The following is a 25,002-nucleotide window of genomic DNA, read 5'->3' as shown; positions in this document are numbered from 1 at the left end:
GAAAATAAACTTATACTGTTAAAAGGAAGTAAGTCAAATGCACTAAGAAAATATAGTCAACAAGAATCACAAGTTTCCTGTATGTACTTATAATCACACAATGATAATATGTTCTTTCAGGGGAAAATACATTTTTGAAACTAGAAATTAAAGATGCTAACTTAATTTTAAATGGAAATGTGTAAAAGCTATACTCTATATCCTTTCAAAAATATAAAAAGCATTTGTTGGGGGGTTAACAAATTTTGTAAGCCTAGAATCTCCTTTTTTAAAAAGAATTCTCAACTTCCAGCCAAGATGGAGGCATAGGTAGACACACTGTACCACCTCATACAACCAAAAGAATGACAGCAACAAATTTAAAAACAAAAAATAACCAGAACTGACAGAAAATCAAACTGTATGGAAGTCCAACAACCAAGGAGTTAAAGAAGAAACATTCATCCAGACTGGTTGGAGGGATGGAGACAGGTTATCTGTGTGGAGGGGGAGGGAGGAGAATGCGGGGAAAGGAACAGAGAATAAGTAGCATAAATGGTAGGTACAAAATAAACAGGGGGAGGTTAAGAATAGTATAGGGAATATAGAAGCCAAAGAACTTATATTTACGATTCATTGACAAGAAGGAAAGGGGGGGAATGCAGGTGAGAGGGGGTGTGCAGGAAAATAAAGGGGGGAAATGGGACAACTGTAACGACATAATCAATAAAATATATTTTTAAAAAAATTAGGCCCTGGCTGGTGTAGCTCAGTGGATTGAGCGCAGGTCTGCGAACCAGAGGATGGTGGTTCGATTCCCAGTCAGGGCACATGCCTGGGTTGCAGGCCAGTTTCCAGCAGGGGATGCACTAGAGGCAATCATACATTGATGTTTATCTCCCTCTCTCCTTCCCCTTGACAAATAAATAAAAAGACAAATAAATAAAATCTTTAAAAAAATCCTTACCATTTAAAAACATTTTTTAAAAAAGAATTATCATACCATTTTGACAAGTTGATGAGAAACAACCAAAGTAGAAAGTACTGTGCAGTATAACTTTAAGTAAGTAATCAACTATTTTCACACAAATGATTCATTCCTACTCCTTGATTAACACAAAATGACCAAGAACACAGGACATACTGGCCATTACCTGAAATTTTTCAGTCAGAGACTCAGACAAGAAAGACCCCATGAGTGGACCAATACTCAGACCCCACCGCCGCTATATTATTAAACAGTGTCCCTGGCAGCCATTTAACTTCTGCACCTCGGTCCTCTGAGCTGTAAAGTGCAACCATGCGCCTGCCAGCTAACACACAGGGGACGCCTAAGGGCAATGTGAGTCGCTACACCTGCTACACCCGCTACACCCGCTACACCTGCACAACCCGCAGCACCCGCACCAGCACAACCCGCAGACTCCAGCAGTTCTTGCTCCAGCTAAACTTCCCAAAGTACTAAAAATAAACCCCAAATTCCTGTTGCTTTCCATTTTATCTCCAAATAACCAGACGATCATCATCCCAAGTTGAAGTATCTTCACGACAATATTTAAAAAACTAACTCCTGATTCAGAGACATGGTAACTTTGTAACAGCAGTTGATTTTAATGGTGCTCTTCTAAATGGATTAATTTGTTATGAGACTAAATTTAAATGTAAGCATTCCATAAAAATGTGATAGTCCATAAAAGAATGAAAGAGTAATGAGCTATATGTACAATCACATCCTAAAAATGTGTCAATTCCCATTTTGTTTCTTCCTTCTTTGGCAACGAGAATGTGCAGAACAAGTGAGAAGTGAAGATGCAGAGAGACAAGGTGAGACAAGAAAGAGCCCCGGCACTTGAGGCCCAGCTGAACGATGTGTTAAAAGACATTGCAGATGCCACCTCAGAGCCAGTACCTGGAAACTTTGAAAATCATGGGGAAGAGAAGTCCTTGGACACTGCCAGTCAAGTGTCACACAAATAAGACCATCTGATCACTCGCCTCTACGAGCACCACAACAAGGTTCATAAACTACGAGCACCACAACAAGGTTCATAAACCACTGGGAAGCTTATGTATCAATCAGCCAACTCTGTTCCAATCAGGCTTTGAGGGAGAGCAGTTGGCAATGGCAGGAACTCAGAGGTGTCAAAACAGGTTGTGAGTCAGGAAGATTCATTTAGAAGAAAAGGGAGACCTCCTTGGATGAAGGATTTCATTTCAGAACAGAGACCATCACAGAGTGCTATGGTATAGTACAGTACTATAACAGCGTACTACAAAAGCTAATGTGATACAACTACCAAAATATGATAGTATTACTCTTACATGCAACAATTATGTTCCAAATACAGTACAAAAAACTAAGAGGTTATATTTCTGGATAAGAGATTTTTAATTTTTTAATTAAAGTGACTTTACTCTGCATTCTCCAGTTCATTAACTATAGATTTTAATGGTAATAATGAAGAAAGAGAAAATAGCCAGAAAGAAAAATCAGCAAAGGTATTCCAAGGATGCCTAATTAGCAAATTAAGTTTTAGAAGAGCAAATCAAACTCATTTTGGGCTCAGATTTCAAAAGCCCCCATGACTTTTCACCAATGTCATTTATAATTTACTATTTATGCAACGTGCTATAAGCAGAGTAATCTTAGATGTGTTTTTCAATGTGCCACGTCACCTCCTAAAGGGTGTTTATCTGGACATACATTATTTTTCTAGCCTCCTCATGTTAATTTTAAAGTATCCAAGACCACTCCCGAAACCAGCAGCTGTCCACTCAACACAGAAAAACACAAATTGCTGCGTGGCGTCAACGTGTGCGCCCCCGTTCACGTCACGCCCCACCAAGGCAGGAGCCACGCAGACGTAAGTCTCTGTGCCACTCGCACTCCGCTCCACCTGGCAGCTCTGCAGCCCTTCCCACGCAGGCCGACTCTGGTTTCTTCACTTCCCACACAGATCTCGAAGTTTTCCTTTGGCCTGCTTTCTGGATATCCTAAATGACAACAGAGCTATTACAACTATTTCCATACGGCGACTTTTTCTGAGCAAGAATTGTACCAAAATCCTACTAAGGGTCAAATGCATGTGCCCCCCCAGGGAAGTTCTTCCATGCAGTAACCAGTCATTTTCCCTCGGGAATGAAGGTTCCATTCTATTGAGTAAATATCTGCTCATATGCAGACATCTCTCACTCCGGGTCAGTCAACTATGCCATAACCCTCTATTTTCTCATTTTTGAAATCTACAAGCCCTTACATGTATATGATTACAGTGCTTAACGTGGAGTCCTGCTGATAGAAAAGCACTCACATATTTGTTGATTTACTGCACAACTGTACTTGGAGTAAAAAAAACTTTCATATTAGTAATAAAATACAGCTCTTCCTGTAGTGAGTCCCACCAGACTCAGAACCCCCCCTCCCACATTCTTGTTTGGCATATACGGCGGACTCACACAGGCATGAATAACTCAAATTCGAAGTTATTTATTACAGCACTGTTGGTAATAGTAAAATACTGGGAAACATTCAGATGCCCCACAATAGGGGATTAGTTGCATACCCATACTGTGGGATGCGGTAATTTAAAAATGGCGATGCTTTTGTTTTTTTAAGTGGAACAATCTCCTAGATATTGTAAGGCAAAAAAAATCATGGTGCAGACCCACAGTATACCACCACTTGTGCAAAACAGATGTTAGATTTTATTTGTATGCAGGTTGTATGTGTATATCCCATACACTTAGTTTACACACACATGCACATACAAACAGAACATCTCGGAAACAATGTTCATTGTCAGGAACTGAGTGTCAAGAAGACAAAGAGGGACAAAAGAAAAACTTTTTTCACTGTATATCCTTCCTGTTTTTAAATCATGTATCAAGCGTAACTACTATCTATTCAAAAGTAATAAAACTTTAAACTAGAAGAATAAACACAGCAGTGGCATGCGGAGGCTCGGCAGATAAGATTCGGGTTGAAGTCCCAACTCCGCCATTTGCCAGTGTGCCACCTCAGGCAGGTCCTCCAGGCCCCAGCTCCCTCTGTAAAATGGGGCCAATCCTGGTTACTGAGACAATCAACCGAATCAAGTGCCTGGAACAGTGCCTGGAACTTATTGTTACTTAATGGTCTCCTTTAAATGACAGTGTGGGCTTGGAAATCATAGTCATCACCCATGTCTTTTTCTCTTTCTTATTCTTAGTGAGCAAATTTTGCTAGCTCTCTTTCAAAAAAGATGTGACATGCAACCATTTGCAGCCATTTTATAAGCATTAAGATTGGCCCAGACCCCCAAAATTTAGCTAAATTTTAAAGATTTACCTAAAGAATTATCTAAACATTTAATTCCTAAGCAAGGCAAAACTAATACATAAATAAATAAAATAAGTTTCCTTCACAAGGCAATCAGCAGCCATTGCCCAGTGGCCACTATACAGAGACACAGCCACACAATCTACTAAATACCAGGTGCTACCAATTCCTATTCACATCCCCACTTTACCATTCATAAAGTATTTTCAAACATTTTAGTTTAATTCCTGGAATAAAAATCTCCACAACAGAAAGTCTCCTAAAGGACATTGTAAGTTCCCAACAACAATGAGGCAAACAGAGCAGATACTCTTATTCTTCTTTTGCAGATAAATATTAGTAATTCCAGGGCAAACTACTAAATATGGATTTAAATGATTTTAAAATAGTAAAATAAATAAAATAAAAGCCAACGAGGAGGAGCTGCCAAAGTGAAACATTCTTTAAAAACAAAAAATGCCCAGCCCTGATGGGTGGGGCTCAGTGGCTTGGGCGTCATCCTGCACAGACAGGTTGCAGGTTCACTTCCAATCAGGGCGCGGGCCTGGCCTCAGCCAGGACCCCGTGGGCAGGGTGAAGAGGCAACCGATCGATGTCTCGCCCATCGGTGTTTCTCTCCCGCTCTTTCTCCCTCCCTTCCCCTCTAAAAAGAAATTTTAAAATATTTACCAAAAAATGCCTATAATTCAGACGTTCCCATTTCACTGCTCATTTTGCCCACATTTTCACCAGGAAGTCATCAGGAATACTGCTCTTCCCTCACCTAAAAGGCTCTGACCTATGTAAATCAAGACCTGGTTCACAGAAACTGTCCCTGATTCTAGCTACTATGGTAGCAAACAACTTAAACACATACAACAAACTGTCCACAGAGCAGATCCGCCAGGATGACCTACAAGCCCCTCAAATTCAACGTGCTTACCTTGCTCCTCTTCCCTCAACGCTTGCCCAGACTTGCTCTCCCTCTTCAGCCTTCTGGGCTCCCTATTACAGCAAATGGTCCCATGATCACCCAAGTGACCAAACCACTAATCTAAAAGTCATTCTATTCCTTCCTCTCCCTAGATCCATAAATACTCCTTCTATCTCAAAAAATCTTTAGCATTAACCTGCTTCTCTTCAGAATGGATACAGGAGAGAGTTGGAGAAGAGAGCTTGTGCCTAGTCCCCCAAACTTCCAGGGCTGGGGAGCAATGATTAAGAGCGCTGACCCTGGTTTCAAACTGGCATGCTCAAATCGCAGCTTTCTGATTCTGACCTTGGGTGTATTACTCAACCTATGTCTCAAGTTTTCTCATCTGTCCAATTGAGATAATACCAGCAGCTACCTGATAGGACTGTTGTCAAGTATAAATGAATATAAGTGCTTAGAATGAGGTCTGGTACACTTTATAGTATTCACTGCTATTTATAACATAAACATCATGTTTTAATATCATAAAACATTTGTTGTATGACAGTGTAAAATCCAGAATTTTTTCATCAAGACAGAAAATCAAAACACAGCCCAACATCCAATTAATCTGAGCCTCCATCACACTGAAGTTTTGGTCCAGTTAAGCCGATGGCCATCTCCTAATCTCAGCTGCAGTATTTCTTACCAGGGTTACTATATCAGCCTCTGAGTAGCTGATCTCTTTATCTCCAGCCCTCTCCAATATATTCTCCAATCTACAACCAAAATGATTTTTCTAAAAAGTGTCTACTCCTGCTATTCCCCTGTTAAAGCCCTTCAAACTCTCCCTGTTGCCGTGAGTCCAAATCTGAACTCCACGTGGCCTGCACAGCCCGAGAACGCACACGCACAGTGTGGTCTCTGGACTCAGCCCCAACCCGCCCTCTAGGCCCCTCACCATTTTGGCCGGTTCTCACGACGCTGTCAGTCCCCATGTCTCACAGACTCAGACTTCTGCTTAGTCGTTTCCTCTGCTTGAAATGCTGTGCCCCATCACTCTGCCTTTCACCTGAAGAATCTCTGCCTATCCTTTGGTCTTAATTTAAGTGTCACTTCATCCAGAAACACATCTCCTGGCCCCCGAGCCTGGAACAGGCATGTGCTTCCCCTGTCACGGCCCCTTTCTCAATGGCCTGGTGGCCATCTGCATTCCCCTCTCAACTGTGCGCTCTCTGAGGGGGAAACCACATCTTCCTTTTACACCAGTGCTCACCCAAATGCCTGCCACATGCAGGTGCTTTTTGAAATATCTGTTGAATTGAAACAACTTAATATCACAAATAGGGCTCCCCAAGATTTATGAATATTTTAAAAACAACATTAAATGTAAGAATTCTTTAAAACTCAAGTAAACCAAGTAATTTAAAACTAATAAATACGGAAGTTGAAAGCCTTAGGAATACGCTCCGTACAACAGACTCTAATCATTAAGACTGCTCAGTGACCAGGTCAGACTCCTTGAAAAATGACAAAATAGGCTTCTCTGTAGAACAGGCAGAAATAGCTTCCAGTAATACAGAGGCAAGAAATCAAGAGCAACAATATATCTCCTGCTGAGCCTCTAGAAACCAAAAAAAAAAAAAAATCTATCATGGGGATCTTTTTTTAAAGATATAAAATACATGCTTCAAACCTCCTGGCCAACTATAAATCCCACCACACTGAACTGAAAAATCAATGCCTGAAGTTCATGCAGACGAAACAACATTGACAAGTGCAAAAAACTGAATACATACTAAACCCAGCCTCTACTTCAATTCCCAGTTCTCTCATCTCCCCACCCCCGCCACGCACAGGAAGTCCCTCCAACCTCCCCACGTTGCGGCACTGTACCAGCGGCTCTGGGACGACTCTTACCCGACTCCAGCACACTGCGCATGCGCCTCCCTCCCACCGGGCTCTCATTGAGACACAGGTGGTGCCATCGATTCATCGATTCATCGCTGAATCTTCAGGGCTCTCCCAGCACACCCAGTGGTGGTAGATAGTTGTTCGTGAAAAGGAGAAAAAGGAGGAAGACAAGGGGAGAGAAAGGAAGAAGAGCAATCTCTTTATACAAATAAGCCAAAAGGTAGCAGTTGAGGAGGTCGAGAAACCCTACAGATTTTTTTTTTTAAAAAGCCTAAAAGAAGTTAAATGGCTGAAAGTTAACATTCAGATAATGTAGGAAACTTTTAACAATATGAATTAGCCACAGAAACAGTGACTACCCAGTCCCATTCCATTGTTACTCTGCAAACAAGCTTCTAAAGTAAGCAGGTCCATGTAGAGTTCTTTATCAATTCTACTAGAAGCACAGAGGCAATTAAATAGGGGGGGGGCGGGGAGCAGAAATGGGAAGGGGAAAAAAAAGCTAATCCATGCTCCAGCTGGGTATCTAAGAAGCCACAATGATTCCAAATACTTCCAAAATGGATGTCTATGGCCAATATTACTAATGACATTTTGAGAAAGATACACAAGGATTTTTTACAATCAATGAGAGAAAGGAAGAAAGACGTCGAAATTCTCAATGGAAACTCATTGTCATATTTTCACTAAGCAGCATGACTGTAAAGTGTTCTGACATAAAGTGATAAATTCACTTGTTTAGTATTTGTACCAGATATGTAAATACTTGAAAAATCATACATATATTTCAACATTAAATGTTGCTATTTATATTGCACAGTATCCAGGCTGGAGTCAGAAGAAAAGACAACTCCACGGGAGATTTGTCTTTAGCAGAGTCGGAGAATCTGTCCATCCTCCAAGACGGCCAAGGGCCTCCCTTGTCCCTAACAAACTCAAGGAAACCCCCCGAGTCTAACACCAATGGCCTGGGTTATGCTAGGGTTCATGGGAGAGAGGGGTAATCTGGCCTAACCACATACGCTTTCAGCTCTTTACATGGAAAGATTTAAAGAATTCTAAAACTTGCATCTTTCTCACCAGGGAAATTCTCCGGCATGACTTATTTTTTTTTTCAAAATACCGAATGAAAGCCTGAATAGCGCCCACACTGAGCCCAGGTGCATCCCAGAAGAGACATCTCTGATGCCTCAGTGCTTCAGAAGGAAGCCTTCTGAAAGAGACCTGTCTGTCCCTGGAGGGTGAGTCCACTCCAGAAAGAAGACACATGACTTCCCCTACTTCATTCATTTATTGGCCTGATAACTTACATCACTTTAAAGGCATTCCATCCAGAGTGAGCAAACTGTTTGAAAGCTAAATGCACTAAATCTTCTTTCATGGGACCTGTAAGTATTTTTTGAACTCTTAATGGTTTCCACTTAATGCTTTATTTTAAGATCAGATTTAATTATTCCATAAAACCAGTAGTTCTTAAGGAAGATGGATTTCATTTTACCTCAATATCTATTACCCCAGGTCAGAACTGCACTGAATTGTGATGCCATTCGAAACTGCTAATACTGTACTTGACAATCCAATTAGTAAACGAGTCTGAAAACACAATTTTCCAAAATGACTATAGTGCTCCCACTTCCTATTCTTAAATATATAAAACTCTAATTGAATGTCCATGCTATTTTATTTATAGGTCTTTCTCAAATAAGCTCACAATAAAACCACCAGTTTTCAGTTCCTGTTCCCACAAAGGCTCTTTGTCGGCTCTACAGTGAAGACTTAACAGAGCTGCATCTTTAAAAGTCAATTTGATATGTAAATGTCAAAATAATAAACATATTCTTATGAGACTCATGGGTCTCTAAAGCATATATATTGTAACAGTAGGAACAAAGGACAAAACTATGAAAATGTAATAAATCTCAATGATAAAACAGCTGTACGTGTGCAGGTACAAGGTCTGCCTGGAAAAATTCCAGCCAGTGTTAACGTGATGAGAGCTGTTTGCACAACTTCATTGTAACCTGGCGGCCAAGGAGAGTGGGCTGGAATGAGCGTGGGTGAACGATGACGACTTCACTGTACTCGTCAGTGGGAGTGGGGGACACCATTGAGTGAGCATGTGTGCTGTGTGGCCGTCACGTTCAAAATGACTCTGTGAGCAGAGCAACAAATCTGCATCAAATTTTGGCTTAAGCCTGAACAATTTCTCCACGAAACTATTTGGATTCAGAAGACCACAACTATGGGCAACTGGTGATTGGCAGCTTCATAACGACAACACACCCACTCACACATCACATCTCATGCAGTTTTTTGGTGAAACATCATATCACCCGGGTGACTCAGCTCCCCTATAGCCCAGATTGGGTACCCTGCAACTTCTGGCTTTTCCCAAAACTAAAATCACCTTTGAAAGGAAAGAGATTTCAGACCTTCAATGAGATTCAGGAAAATGTAACAGGGTGGCCGATAGCGACTGGGAGAACTGTGTGAGGTCCCAAGGTACCTACTTTGAAGGGGACTAAGGTGTCATTGTCCTATGCACCATGCTTCCTGTATCTTGTATCTTCTTCAATAAATGTCTCTACTTTTCATACTACATGGCCGGATACCTGTGGACACACCCCGTATTATGTGTGCAAGTGGCATATACCCACTTTGTGAACTACCTACCAGAAAAATGTAATCTCAAGAAGTTTTTATCCACCACATCACCACTTCCTGTGCTGGAGTATGTTCAATAATATAAAATTCAATCATATTAATCACTAAAGCAAACCTAGAACGGACAAGTAACCACACCACAGTGTCAGGAGTGGGAAGGAAGCACAGAACCCAGAAACTGGAAAGAGCACCAAAGGGTACCTTGTGCAGCACAGCACTCCCTTCACAGACGATCTGACGTGTGCTGGCATGGACACTGCGGAAGGTTTTCCAGGGACAGGGGGCCCACCGTGTACCTGCCCCAATCATTCCATTGGACACCAACGACGGACTGTTTCTCCTCATACTGAGTCAAAATTATTTTCCCGTAATCTTCCCACTAGTTATGCCTAGTCTAGCCTTCTTAGGGATACGCCTCGTCCCTCTTTAACAGGCCTCGGTCCTCTTGTTACGAGGAAATGAGCATGTGTCCCTCAGTCCTGTTCCCTACAGGCTAGCCATCTCTTCCACATCGCCACTACCCTCAGCTGTTCTTTGTACCATTTAAAGGCCCTTCACCATCTCAAGCCCTTCACTCTCCTCTGGCTGAAATTCAAAGTGCCCAAATCTCTGTTTAAAAAAATGGCAACCAGCCCTGGCTGCTGTGGCTAAGTGGACTGAGTGCCAGCCTGCAAATCAAAGGGCCACTGGTTAGATTCCCAATCAGGGCACCTGCCTGGGTTGTGGGCCAGGTCCCCAGTAGGGGGCGATCAAGAGGCAACCATACATTGATGTTTCTCTCCCTCTCTCCTTCCCCTCTAAAGATAAATAAATAAAATAAAATAAAATATTTTATTTTATTTTATTTATTTATTTATTTAAAATATTTATTTATTTTTAAATAAATAAACATCAGAGAAACATCAATGTGTGGTTGCCTTTTGTGCATCCCCTGCTGGGAGCTGGCTGGCAGGGAACTGGACTACAACCCAGGCATGTGCCCTGACTGGGAATCGAACCCCAATCCTCTGGTTCACAGGCCCGCGCTCAATCCACTGAGCTACACCAGCCAGGGAAATAAAATATTTTTAAATGCCACCCAGAACTAAAATTCATACTCTATAAATTATTATAAACACTTATTCACTAGGAAACAGATATCTGGAGAAGAGTTAAACCAACGAAACTTCTGCTTCCTAGGGATATACTATGGAACAAACTAAGTGAACAGAAAATATCAATCAGTGCAGACAGTGATGAGAAAAATATAGGGCAGGTATGAAAAATAGATAGTATCACAAGCCATTTGTCCATACCTAAATTATCCGAGACACTGGTAATACAAATGTAATAAGACCAAAACTTTCTAAATTTGCAATAAGCATAGGTATACAAGTATATGGAATAGTCATAACCTTTTATTTAAAAATTCCTTTTGATCTTATCTAAAGAATCAAATGAAATCAAAATACTAGATGTAATTAACACTGTTTAGTTTCCCTGGAGATTAGATTATACCAATCAGACATGTTAGGCATTCTAGGAATGAAACATTTGATACAATTAAGAAAATCCTATTGGAAAACATTAGCCTGAAAAAGAGATAATATGGGGCTATGAAATGGCTTATTAATAACTCATTCAATTCTGAGTATAATAAATACAGCTATTACAATTTCAATTCACTAGTGGCTGAGCTCAAAAAGCTAAAACTCAATCTGCCTCAAGAAACCAGATCTAATCAGTAGTAACTGCCTGCTACATTTATTAAATCATGAAATTATTTTAGGCTTAAAGGAATTTACATTAAAAAAAAGAAGCTGGTAAGAGGTAGGGTCAGAATCCCCAACCAAATTCTAGCACCTTATCTGCTACAGTTGAACAAGCCTCCAAGAAAACGGCTACACACCTGCCCTCCTGCTCCCCTCCCACCTCCACCCAATCTTTTTGCAAGCCCAGTTCCTCAGTGACTTAGAATGTGGGGAGAGTCTCAGAACTAACACCTACACAAACACCTCCAGAAACTCAGACATGTTCTTTCATGTCTGAAGGGACAGCTCGGACTAGGGAATGCGTGGCTGTATACACGGAGGATGGATGCTGTAGGGGACGTTTATTTTGGCCTGGCAAACATGACTCAGCTCTGTATGGAAAACCCATGGAAACGAAGTGGTGGGCAGGAGCCAGACCTTAAAACTGAGTTTTCCCGTGGGAATCACGCCTAGAAAATGCATACAGATTGTTATGGCTTGCTCTTGCTAAAATCCCATCACCCTAGTCTGAAACAACAAATGTGTATTGTCTATCATCAGGGTAGTATCCAAAGCCTGTACGAGTTTTCCCAAGGACAGAGCTAATCAGCTCATCGCCATTCCCCTCTGCATGTTATTTTAATTTCCTTGATTGTACCTAAAGTGTAGACAATAATATTCTATGTGATAGGTAGTAAGTCTTTCTCTGATGTAAGACCCCAGGAAAACAATAAAAGCTTGTCTAGGTAAGGGTCAGGGTGCTCTCCCCTGGAGAGAGTAGTCATGCTGTTTCTTTTTTCTCCACAGGATTGCTGACACCTGTGCATTTATTCTCGCCATCAGCCACAACAGGCGGACTCTGCTGGACAGGGTCCGCCACATCTGGCACCCAAACAGGGACAGGGTCCGCTACAGGATGCCACCAACCAGCCTAGACTCGGGTATCAAGGGATACCTGAGAGTCTCAACCCTGGGGCGGGGCCACCGGAGAGGGACCACGGAGATGGGAAGAGAGGTGCTCCCTAGGCCGACTCAGAAGCCCCCGAGGGCAGCACCTCTAGTTCAGGGGCCTTCCCCAGGAGCTCTCTCTTCTCCCAGAGCTCTCCCTCCACTTGGTCTCAGCTGGTGTGACAGGCTGGTCTTTCCCATTACCTACTAAAGCCTGGAGCAAATGGGAGACAGACCCTTCCAGAGAAAGTGTAAAGCCACACAGGGAGCTTGCTCCCCATAAGTGATCACCTCCAAGGAGACAGGCAAGTAACCCAGGATGACACCAAAGTGGCAGGTGCTGGATGAAGAGAATCGGGAAGGCAAAAGCCCAAAACAGCAGATGCATGGAGAAAATGCTAAAGACAAAGAGAAGGATTTTTTAAAGCTAGGCTTAGAATAAGGAGAACAAAGCCAAAGTAGATGGTTAATTCTGAACTACAAACTGTGCTTCCATCTTCTCCATCAAAACTGATCACAACTCTCAGCCCAGCATACCAGGCTCTTTGTAAGCCAAGCACTGCTGTCCTGTCCAGTCGTCGTCTCTAATTATAAGCCTGGATATCAGCTTTTTTAAACGCCTACTCTCTTTCCTTTGGGCGTGCTGTTCATTCTGCCTTAGAGTCCGCCCTTCCGCTCACCGGTCCCAACTCCCCGAGGCAGCCTCCGGAGCGCGCTCTCCCCAGCTCCCACAGCGCCAGTCCACGAGTCTCTCACAGCACCACCCACAGGCTGCTACAATGTTTTGGTTTTGCTTCCCTTGCAAGAGACCCTGGGCTCTCAAAAGCTGTTCTTTGTATTTCAAGAACCTAGCATAGTCTGGCTCATAATTTAGTGAGTGAATAAACCAAATGAGGGCAGTGCAGAGGAGGGAAGTGATAACAGTGTGCCAAGCCTGGGTCACGTATGTCTGTCCATCTCTGCCCCACAGACTTACGATGGACATACAGAAAACAGTCTGAAATACAGGAAGTGATCAATAAAAACTAAATAAATCAAGTAAAGAAACATGAAAGAGATCTGACAGACTCAGCAAAGTGCTGTTGTCATGAAGGTCCCTTCCAGCTCTAAGACTGTGTGGAGTTTTTTTAAAAAACTATATGATTTGTACAAATTTATACAAACTTCCCAGAAAATCTGGAAAACAGAGAAGGGAAACTAGAATTTACTGAAGGGCTACAAATTTGCTAGATACTTTACATAGGATATTTCATTTGTTTTCCATAATCATCCAGGAAAATTGGGATGATAAGCCCCATTCTGTAAATAAAGAAACCAAAGACAGAGCCTCAGAGCCAAAATCTGAACTGCAGTGAGACTGGCCCCACGCCTAAGCTTTTTCCACACTGGACACTGGAACCTCTGGGAGGATACAAGGCCCCCTTCCCTGTCTTTTCGTTTCAAGGAACAACATTCTGACACCAGCCAAGGCTCACTTAAGTCATGATTCCAGAGAGGAGAGCCATCGGGGGAGGTACAGAGCCGTGAAGGCCGGCCTTCCCCTGAGGCTCCCTCCCTTTTCTTTGAGGTGCACCTGACTCTTCCGTTCCTCCCACGAGGTTGGAAGGAAAATTTTAGGGACTCTTCAGCTAAAGATGAAGCAACTCCTCCTTCAGTCTTCCCATCCACCAGAAGGTCAAGTGGAAATCGGGTTACTATTCTGAGAAAAGATGGCAAAGAGGCAGCCACATGGGTCCACTTAGAGGCCTTAGGTTAAAGGAGGAAGTGGCCCTGCAGCTTATATCCCCTAAAAGGCAATGAACCAAGTTACAAGCCTCCACAGAAATTTGGGGCTAAGACGAGTGTGTGAAAGAGCTGTGATACACACATACAAAGGAGTAAGACTCAGCCACAAAAAAAGAATGAAATCTTCCCATCTGTGAGAGCATGGATGGACCCGGAGGGTATTATGCTAAGTGAAATAAGCCACTAGGGGAAAGACAAATACCATATGATCTCACTTATATGTAGAATTTAAAGAGCAAAATAAATGAGCAAACAAAATAGAAACAGACTCCTACATACAGAGAACAGAATGATGGTTGCCAGAGGGGAGGAGGATTTGGGTGACTGGGTGAAAAAGACGAAGGTACAAAGACCTAAAAATTGGTCATCACAGAATAGTCTGAGGGATGGAAAGTACATCACAGGGAATAGAGTCAATAATATTGTAGTAACTACGTCCAGTGCCAGGTGGGTCCTGGAAATTTCAGGGGGAATGTTTTCCCAAGTATATAATTATCTAACCACGATGCTGTACACCAGAAACTAGTACAAAATAATATTGAATGTAAACAGTAATTGAAAAATAAAACTTTCTAAAAACTGTTTTTTATAAAGATTTTATTTATTTATTTTTAGAGGGGAAAGGAAGGAGAGAGAGAGAAATATTAATGTATGGTTGTCTCTGGTGTGTCCCCTGCGGGGAACTGGCCTGCAACCCAGGCACGTGCCCTGACTGGGAATCAAACCGCAATCATGTGGTTTTCAGGCCCGCGCTCAGTCCACTGAGCTACACCAGCCAGGGCTTTAAAAACTGTTTTAAAAAGAAAATTTGAATGACAAAAAAACATTAGAGCTAAAGTTTTAGTCAGTGATACAGATATTCCTTTGCTGGGAGTGTCCTCTGTGCAGGATGGTACCATCTGACTGAGGGGACAAGGAATCAGCCGAAGTTTGTTCCCCCAAAACATGACTCACGAACTGACACAGACAAACGAACTGAGTGTACAATAACTGCCGCCGGGACGCCCGACAGCCACGTGGAAAGGTGGACGCCTGCCTCACACATGCACAAAAATTAACTCAAAATGAATCGAAGACCTAAACATAAGTGCTAGAACTATAAAACTCCCAGAAGAAAACACGCGGGTAAATCTTCATGACCTGAATCGCACGACAGTTTTTTAGACGTGACCTCTAAAGTCAAACAACCAAAAGAAAAGCAGATACACTGGATTTCATAATATTAAACACTTTTGTTCCTCAAAGGACACTACCAAAAAAGTAAAAAGAGAATCTACAGAATGGGAGAAAATAATCTGCAAATCACATATCTGATAAGGGTCTGGCATCCAGAATGTATAAAGGATGCTTACAACTCAACAATAAAAAAAGTCTGAATTAAAAAAATGATTTAAATGGGCATTTCTCAAAGAAGAGAGAGGAATGGCCAATAAACAAGATGCTCCACTAGTCATCAGGGAGATGCGAAGAAAAACCACAACGAGCCACCACCTCCCGCCCACGAGGACGGCCACAAGGGCAACAAACGGGTGTCATCACGTGGAGAAATGAGAAGCATCGTACGTGCTGGTGGGAATGGAAAATGGTGCAGCCACTCTGGAGAACAGTCCAGCAGCCTCCAAAAAGTTAACATAAAGTTACTACACAACCAGCAATTCTGCGTCTAGGTATATACTCAAGAGAAGTGAAAGCGTGTTCACACAAAAGCCTGCATGCACATATTCATAGCAGCGTTATGCATTAACAGCCCAAAAAACACCAATGGCCATCTACTGATGAACGGATAAACAAAATGTGGTACAGTCATACAATGAAATTTTATTTGGTCATAAAAAGAAATTAAGTACTGATACCAATGCAAACAGAAATGATTCTTGCAAACATGCTAAGTGAAAAAAGCCAAATGCAAAAGCCGCATGTTATATGGTTCCACTCACACAAAATGTCCAAAACAGGCAGTTCCATAGAGGAAGCAGAGTAAGTGCTCGCCAGGGCCTGGGCAAGGAGAGAATGGGAGTCACTGGTAATGGGTGTGGGGTTTCTTTGGGGGGCACGAAACATTCTGAAACTAGATAGTGCTGACTGTCACAAAACCTTGTGATATACTAAAAAGTTAATTGCACACTTTAAAAGGGTGAATTGTGTAAAATATCACAACTTAAAAAGGTGAGGTGCAACTATAAGAAGGAGCTCAGGGTGCACATTATAACATACGTGCAATCAAAGATATGACAGAAAGCAATTGGTTTGAAAATCCCCACTGACATGGGGGCTTACTTTCATAATAACAAATATGAAAATAACCGAACTGTATTACCATACGGGATATTGGTGCTTACTTTCATAATAACACAAAAATAATTGAATTTTATTACCAACAACTTAACAACAACATAAAAAAATTAAGAGAAAAAATTAATTTTATTTCCATGAAAAACATTCAAGGGTTTTTGCTTTCTTCCCACTGTCTCAGCTGGCTGGAGGCTGAGCTCCCTAGAGCAGACAGGAGAGCCGCTGCGTCAGGTGTGCTAATGGCACACAAACCTGGTGCATGCACAGCATACAAGAACCCAAGCCTCGGACACACTGCCTCTGGTGAATCCTAAGTGGATTATCTGCCAGCAAACTGTCACTGCAGATGAGCATTCCACTGGGATGATGACAAAATAACAGTATTACCTTTTGCAGCATTATCTTTTAGGGGCTTTTTTATTGGAAATCATACTAAATTCTCACTCTCATTAACACTTCCTTAATTTGCTGACATCACAAAATAACATTTTTAAGATAGCATAGTTGAAAAAAAAGTTAAAAAAAAAGATAGCATAGTTGATCTCTGTATGAAAAGAAGTTTCTAAACATAAAAGCAATGAATCAGCCCTGGCTGGTGTAGCTCAGTGGATTGAACACGGGCCTGCGAACCACACGATCGCAGTTCGATTCCCAGTCAGGGCACATGCCTGGGTCGCAGGCCAGTTTCCTACGGGGGATTCATGGGAGGCAACCATACATTGATACTTCTCTCCTTCTCTCCTTTCCTTCCTCTCTAAATGATAAATAAATAAAATCTTTTTAAAAAAGCAATGAATCAAAAAGAAAAGGATTAATTGGTAGGTAACATAAAGTTATTTTGAAGTCAATAAATTCAAAGCCATTAAAAATTAAAGGAAAAGGCAACCGTGGGGAAATGCCCCATGATAAGCAAAGGTTAACATTCCTGTTCCATCAAGACTTCACACCAATCAGTATCTGGCCAAGTCAGTGACCCCAGTGACCCCCTCCTTGTCCGTGCAAAAAACCCCTGCAAGGTTCCTATAAAAAAAGGTTACAGCTTCTTTCTTCCAGGTTTCAGGATCACTCTTGCCTCCTACCTGGATGCCCTCTTTTCTCCCGTCCTGTTACAATAAAGGTTCAGATGCACTGACAGTCAGCCTGTCCTTGATCTCCAATTTTCCCCAAGACCCAGCCTCTGAAACACAGTCTACATTGTTCTGTAGCCTGCAGGCAAGTAACAACTCGCCCCCAGCTCCAGGGATACCTCATGCAATCAATTCCAGCCAAAGCCCAGAATACTGGCTCCTGCTTGGGCTGGGAGAGGCAGAAATCAATTAAGCTGGTAGAAACAACTGAGACTCCAATATAAAAACCATCACAGAGTTTATGCGAGTAATTCTAAGAAAAGAAATAGCTAATGGCTAACAGCAAGATTTGTTAATGCTTAACCACATTAATAATGAAAGATGTGAATTAAAATAAGGAGGTACTATTTTTACCTGTGATATTAACAAAGATTTTTCTTAAATTACAATGCTAACATGGGTGTCAGAGAACTGGTGGCAGGGTGATAAGCTAGGATCATCTTTCTGAAGGCGGCAACACATTTCAAGAGCATTCGCAATGAGCCTTCCCTTTGACCCTGTAATTTCATTTTTAAGAAATGATCTTCAGTAATTAAAAACCCAATCAAAAAATTTAAGTATGAAGATGTCCATCTTGACTTTTTTGTACTTGAGAGAGAAATATCCAACCATAAATAAACTGCGGCTCATCCACAATATGGATTATCATAGAGCCAATAAAAAGGATACAGCTGACCCTCCTACAGCACTAAGGACCATTCGCCGCTTTCAGGAGTGAACAGGTATTAATTCATCTACTCCTTGCAACAGCACGAATGGAGCCTGCGAGCTAGCGAGGTGCCAGTCCCATCTCTGTTCCACAGATGAGGCATCTGAGGCCCAGAGGAGCGCAGTGGTTGATTCACGGTTACGACAGACTCACACCCCCTCACCTGAATTCCGAAATTCAGCAAGCTCTCTGAAAACCGAGTGTTCTCACAAACTTGTGGCAAACTCAAAACCTGGCCTGACCTGATGAGAAACTATGTACAGTCTTCACTTATTCCAAGTACAGTGAACTCATCTTACAAATTACTATTTTATTACAGGTGCTGACCCAGACCTCACTAGAAGTGATACTGTAACACACTGTTATCTTTTCCATAATCGGAAAAATTCTGAATTTTAAAACACAACTAGGCCCACAGGTTTCAGACAAAGAGCTGCAGTGGAGCTAAAATTCAACTCTAAGCACCTGTCTGTCTGGCAGTGGAGTCTGTGCTCTTGGCCACCATCCGACATTTTCAGAGGCTGTTTGATGATATGGCAAAATGCTCATAATTCAAACAGTCAAGCACTCATTAACTACACGCCATGTATGCTCCAGACACACACAGAGAAATAAAACTGCCTTCCTGACAAGTGCTACTGAGAAAAAATAACCGGTGTCAGGAAAGCCTAGACCCTAAGGGGGTTCGTCCTAGACAGAGGGGTCAGAGGCAGTTTTCCTGAGGAAACATTTGATCTGAGATGGGAAGGATGAGCTATTTTAGACTACAGAGAAGAGGGAAGAGCGTACCTGGCGGGGAGAAGGGCATGTGCGAAGGCCTGTAGTGGAAAGAAAAATGGTGACAAAGGACTGAAAAAGGGCAAACGTAACGAATGCAGGGAACTTGGGGAGCCTGGAGAAGAGGAAGGGGCCACAGGGCCTTCCTTATAGGTAGAGCAACCATTTGCCCCCATCTGCCTGATGGACATTCCCAGTGTAAATACGAGCAACCTCTTTTACTCCCCAAAATACCTTGAACTGGACAATAAAGTACATGGTCACCCACTTTAGAGACCACATTAAAGAGTCGTATTTTTAACCTACAACGAGAAGTCATAATGGACTTAGGCAAGGGGGCAGGGGACTCATAATTAAATTTTAATTTTTCAAAGATTGCTCCTGCTGCAGCAGAGAGAAGGGATCAGGATACTCCAGATTGTGTCAGTATCTTTTGACCAGTGAGGAAGCTGCTCATAGGAAACTCAGCAAGAGAAACCGGCAGCTTGGTCCAGAGTGACAGTGGCAGGAACAGAAATAACTAAGTGGATGGATTTGAGATGGATTTGATGATAAAATGAACAGACCGTGACGGCGATTTGGATAGGGAAGGAGATGGAATGGCGGATGTCAAGGATGCGTCCAAGACTTTGGCTTCCAAACCAGGTGGATGATTCACTGAGATAGGAGCAGGATAAATTTAACGGGCCAGAAATTTAAATGTGTGAGACGTGTGCATGCCCGTTGTAATTTGAAGCAGAAGCCTGGAAGAATGTATAAAACAGGGAGGGAAAGCGTAGGTTCAAAGTGTGTTGTTTCTTTCCATCCTCACAGCCCTCTCCAATGCGCGATGGCCCAGTTTTCTGGCTGGACACTGGGGCTGCTTGGTGGTCAGACAAAAAAGGTCCTCTGGCTGATCTGCGCCCAGGACTATCACCCCACTTGTAGCACGCACCTATCCCTTACACCTAACTCTCAAGTGTTTTAACATTTAATGGCCACAAAGGAGTTTCACCGGCCGGCTCCTTGAAGCCCAGAGTTCTGTGAGAAACTATCTGCATTTACAGACGAGGAAACTGAGGTAGAGTGCTTAAATTACCTGTCCGCTAGCCAATACGGGCTGGTCTTACGCCTCGCTATTTCCTGGTATGTGCAACCACTGTGAGCAAGGAGCCCTATTAAGTGCTGTAAGAAAGGGCTACCGTTGTATGAGGCCCTACTACGTGTCAGGCGTTAGGAGATTTTAAAAAGACAGAAAGGAAGGGAAAAAAACAACTTGAAACCTTTTAGGATGAGTTAATTTTGCCCAATCACACTTACCCTATAGTAAGTTCGCCTTAAACTTTGAAAAAAGGTCAGATCCCAAGATGGGGTGGAGGTGAGAGGTGGAGACGAACCAGGGCAGCCAGGGACCACCCCAAACACCGGACCGGGGAAATCAGGGTCCCAACGGCTCGACCCCCGCAGACGCCAGCAGGGAAGCGCGGGCCCAGGCCTGCTCCCTCCACGGCTGGGCCGCCAGCCGACCCGCAGCTGGAGGCCCAGCGGCCCGTTTGCCGGCGCGTTGCTATAGCAACGGCCGCGTCCAGCCGCAGCCCGGGACTCTCTCCGGCTCGCACGGAGCCCGCCCTGTGCGGCGACGCCAGCTGCGGCTCACCCTCGCCGCCGAGGGAGCGGGTCCCTGACCTGCGTGCACACCTGGCGCAGGTGGTCGCTGAGCCCGGAATGCCGCACCTAGAGCCACTTCCAGGCCGGCGGAACAGCCGCGGGAAGAGGCGGACGGGGGCCGCGCGAGGACAAAGCTCCTTCTACCCACCGACCCCCAGGGGCCTCCTTGCCCCGGCTGCGCCCCTAGGCGACCCCGAAAGCTGCTCCTCTTAGGGCCGAATCTGATCATCCGGTCTCCGGGACAGAGAAGCAGCCACGTTAACACTAAATTAAAACTTCCAAACAGTGGCATCACAGAACTAAGGTGATGGATGGGCCAATATTCGCCCCCAGGACTCGAGGTCTGGTCTTCCAGCCAGTTGGACCAACAGTGGGTTCAGAACTAGCCTAAAAAGACAGAAAAGTGAACCGGATGTCAGTGTGGAGGGGAGCCCCAGAAGGGACGGTGAGAAGGGTCCTGACAGACCAAACGACAATTCTGGGAGAGGTACTTTAGCCACAAACTTCTGTGAAACCTTGTGACTGCAGCCGCCGCCGCCCTCCCGCCCCGCCAGAGGCTGGAATACCTACGGATGTGGGCGTGGGCCCTGCTCTCTAGCAGCTGTGGGGATGAAATTCAACTCTCCTAATACTAGCCTAATTATTTGAGGCTGATCGCCTGTAAAATTTGATTGATAAACAATCACTTGGTACAGCAGGCCTATTCATTTAATTGCTTGGAGATAGGGGTACATTTGACAACTGGTTCATCCTTTCTGGTTCACCAGAAAACTCAAAATGGCCTTGGTGGGTGAACCCAAATAATCCCCATCACGTCCTCTACTGTAGAACTTGGGCGTCTTGGCTAGAGGGGTTTTTTTGTTTTGTTTGTTTTGGTGGGGAAATACAGAACTATCGTCTAACTAGGGTCTGGAAGAGCCTACAGGAATTTTCTCTGTGGCCCTTCCCCCAACCCCACCTCCATCGAGCATGAGGGTTAGTGCCACTGTGTCCAACAAAAGGAGATACACTCCGCCATCTGCTTGGAGCTGTGAAGTGTATGGATCTGCCTTTAATCAGCAGCTGTGAATGAAGCCTTACATTCCACATCTTTACCAAGAAATAACTTTGAACTGTTCACTTCCTAATGCTTACCAAAAGCCTGGCTGAGAAAAATTGCAGTTACGGAGAGCTGTTTGAAAGGCGCGCAGCCGGCCTCTCATCTACGTGTCGATGTGTAGTCTTTGGGTCGGTGAGTCCTAAACTCGGCTCCGGAGCATAGGCGTCTGGGGAGTTCTGCTTTCGCTTTATTTTGTGTGGAAATACAGATTCACAGGTTACACTTCCAGAAATTCTGATTAAATAGATCCCATTAAACCATTTTTAAAAGGTTTTCAAGCAAGTTTGAAACAAAACCAGCTGGAAATCACTGGTCCGTGATTTATTCTGAATTAAGCCTGATCATCAAAAAGCTGTGTGTTTGTACCACTGTCTCCACCTGAGCAAAGTTGCTGTCATACTTCACCTTTATGCCATATGTTTACCCTTAAAACATATCAGAGATCATATTTTTTTTAAAAAAAACTTCTATTTACTAAAGGAGTTGATGATCCTTATCACATCTCTGTAGTAGAATCCTACCAGATTGCTCGGTCCAGAGTTTTTCAAATTTTTTGGACCATAACTCATGAAAAGAAATATGTTTTACATTATGACTCAGCACACGTGTGCCTATACATTTAATAACTTAAACAAGTTTTACATAATATTACCCATCCTACACATGCTAATACCTTTTATCTCTTTTTAATGCTGGTCTCCCCCTTTGAAATGGTTTTTTGACCCCTAGATGAATTACAGCTTGTATTTTAAAAAGGGCAGTGTAGACAGATGTCATTTTCTGGGAACTAGCCCCGGATTCTCGTATAAGGTGCCTGGGCAACCCAGCTACCACTGATTGCTGCTCCAACAGCAGGCACCCACTCAAGCCAAGCCAGCCCTACCCCTCCCCCAGGAATCTGGGATTGGGACTGAGAGACTTCAGTCTTTCTCTAGGTAGCTAACATATTAACATAGAACATCACAACATAGACAGTCGGGAGCTGTCCACAGATGTGTTTTCTGGCCTGGAAAAAAGCAGAAAGCCAATCTGCAATAAAAATGAGAAAAGAACAAGAAGGATCCACAAAGGAGAGAAGCAAAGAGTCCTGACAGCTTCCCACCCCTGATCTAGTATTTCCTGAAATGAGCTGCATTCCTGCCTTTGAATCCCATGTAATATTTCAAATCTTTATAATAAAGTGCCCTCTTTTGCTTAAGCTAGTTCAAGTGGCTGAGTTACTGTTATTGCAACCAAAATGAATTTAATTACATTGATTTTATATGGCTGTTGTAATAAATTACCATAAATTTGATGACTAATATAATCACTCTATATCCCTTACAGGAAGGTCCTTGGAAGAAATGTATTTCAATCCTGAGTGCCAAAAAAATCTTTCTCCTTTTGAAAAACTGACATTCTTTTCCTTAAAAAAAAAAGCAAATCATGAAATTCATCACATTTTCCTTTTCACCTTGGCTTTCAGGAAGCCAAACTGACAGCTTAACTTTAATAACTTTGTCAAACTGTATGTCTTGCATACAGGCATTACAACTTTCTCCTGCTCTCTACCATTTCTCATTGTATTGTCTGAATTAGTTCAAGCCGAGTTAAATATTTTGCACTTACTGCTTCCCATGCCCGCAGGGCTCTGCTCCTATACCTCCACAAGACTGCTTCTTCTCATCATTCAGATCTCAGCTCACTTGCCACTTTCTCAGAGAAGTCTTCCCAGACCACTGTATCTAGAGCAGTCCCACACCACAGTCTATCACAATACCCTGCTCTGTTGTCTCAGAGCACTTTAAAACCATCTAAAACAACCTTATCTTCTTTCTTCCCTCAACAAAGTTGAATTCCAAGTCAATGGGGACCCAGTCTCTTTTCTGCTTACTCCCAGTGCCTGAGACAGTGCCTGGCACTTAGTAGCTATTTAACAAAAACCATGGCATTAGTATGTGAAAGAATGAATGGAAGAAAGGAAGGGAGAGAGGGAGGAAGGAAGAAAAAGAAGGAGGGAGAGAGGAAGGGACAGAGAGAAGGAAGGAGACTTTTTAGAATACGGTGAGATTTAAAGAGATGGATAGATAAATAGGTGGATAGGTAGACTGACAAATAGACAAATATTCATTTCTAGTGTGTAAATGTCACTAACATTTGTATAGAGAAATCAGAGAAGCCACACAAAGAGGTGAAAAACACAACTCCCTAAAATAGAGGTACTGGGTTTACTTGGGGAACCCTTTATGTAAAAGCCTTAGACAAAAACTTTTTTTTAAGTTTTCAAGTGGCTCTAATATTAAATATTATGGCCAGTTACCATAGCTAAAGTCATCAATTCTCAGTGAGGTAATGGGTTGCAACACCAGGCCCACCAACCTGGCAAACTCTTGATCCGGCTAAGGAAACGCAGTCTATTGCAGGGGTCACTACCACACAACAATCTGCTCTCCTTCCGTTCCTGTAACATGAGTGTCACCACTGGCAACAAGTGTTATACACCATTGACTTCAACACTCTGTGGTAACGTCATTGTTACAGTGCAGTATCAAGTTGCTCGACACTTAAGGAAGAGAGACCATGTTGAAGTTTGTCATTATAACAAAACATAGAAGCAATTAGTGCCATTTGTTCCAGGGTGTGCTGACCCTGCTGGTAAAAACACCAGAGTGTGATGGGGGTCGGGGGAGACTGACCTCGGTTTTTCTAAGTCCAGAAACAGTTGATTTATGCATTAAGTAAAATTTATCTCTGATAGTCAAAAGATTTTTAGGAGATTCCATGTCACAAAAAACCACCTCGTAATTTTTCTGTCCTACAAGCTAAAATCAGAGATGTTTAGACTACATGTTACATTAAGATTTCTTAAACAAGGACATGTCTTTCAAAAGTATATATTGCAAAATGTAACTTTTTCCTACTGAGGTCTGTCTTTGATTACTGGTAGGCTTTACCAATTTATGCAAGTCTTTCTACTTTTCTCTTCTCCAACCCTGACTGTAAAAAAAAGTAAAACTGAACCTTATGCCCATAGGTCAAAATGAAATAAACATCTGGCAAGCAATTCAGTTTGTGTCTGATCAACTATAAACATCTGACCCAGCTTCAGTGTCAGATAAAATTAATTAGAGGTCAGGTTAGT

General features: G+C 42.8%; 1 protein-coding gene across 5 annotated transcripts in view; it reads right to left on the bottom strand.

The window, feature by feature from the left end:
* STK33 (serine/threonine kinase 33) overlaps nt 1-22,177 on the bottom strand; it is a 139,934-nt gene extending 117,757 nt beyond the window's left edge. For 3 of the 5 annotated variants that reach the window (XM_037050138.1, XM_037050139.1, XM_037050140.1), the window contains exon 1: nt 20,435-21,462. The gene's annotated coding sequence lies outside the window, so the exon portion shown is untranslated. Of the gene's footprint in view, nt 1-20,434; nt 21,463-21,916 lie in introns of those variants that run through there. The other 2 variants (XM_037050137.1, XM_037050141.1) reach the window with 2 other exon arrangements.
* Between the last annotated feature and the right edge of the window lie 2,825 nt (nt 22,178-25,002).

This window comes from Sturnira hondurensis, unplaced genomic scaffold, assembly GCF_014824575.4.
Source record: "Sturnira hondurensis isolate 20B ecotype Veracruz unplaced genomic scaffold, ASM1482457v3 Scaffold0006505, whole genome shotgun sequence".
Taxonomy (NCBI): domain Eukaryota; kingdom Metazoa; phylum Chordata; class Mammalia; order Chiroptera; family Phyllostomidae; genus Sturnira; species Sturnira hondurensis.
Note: the sequence above shows the minus strand (reverse complement) of the source record. Positions and strands in the feature narration are given on the sequence as shown.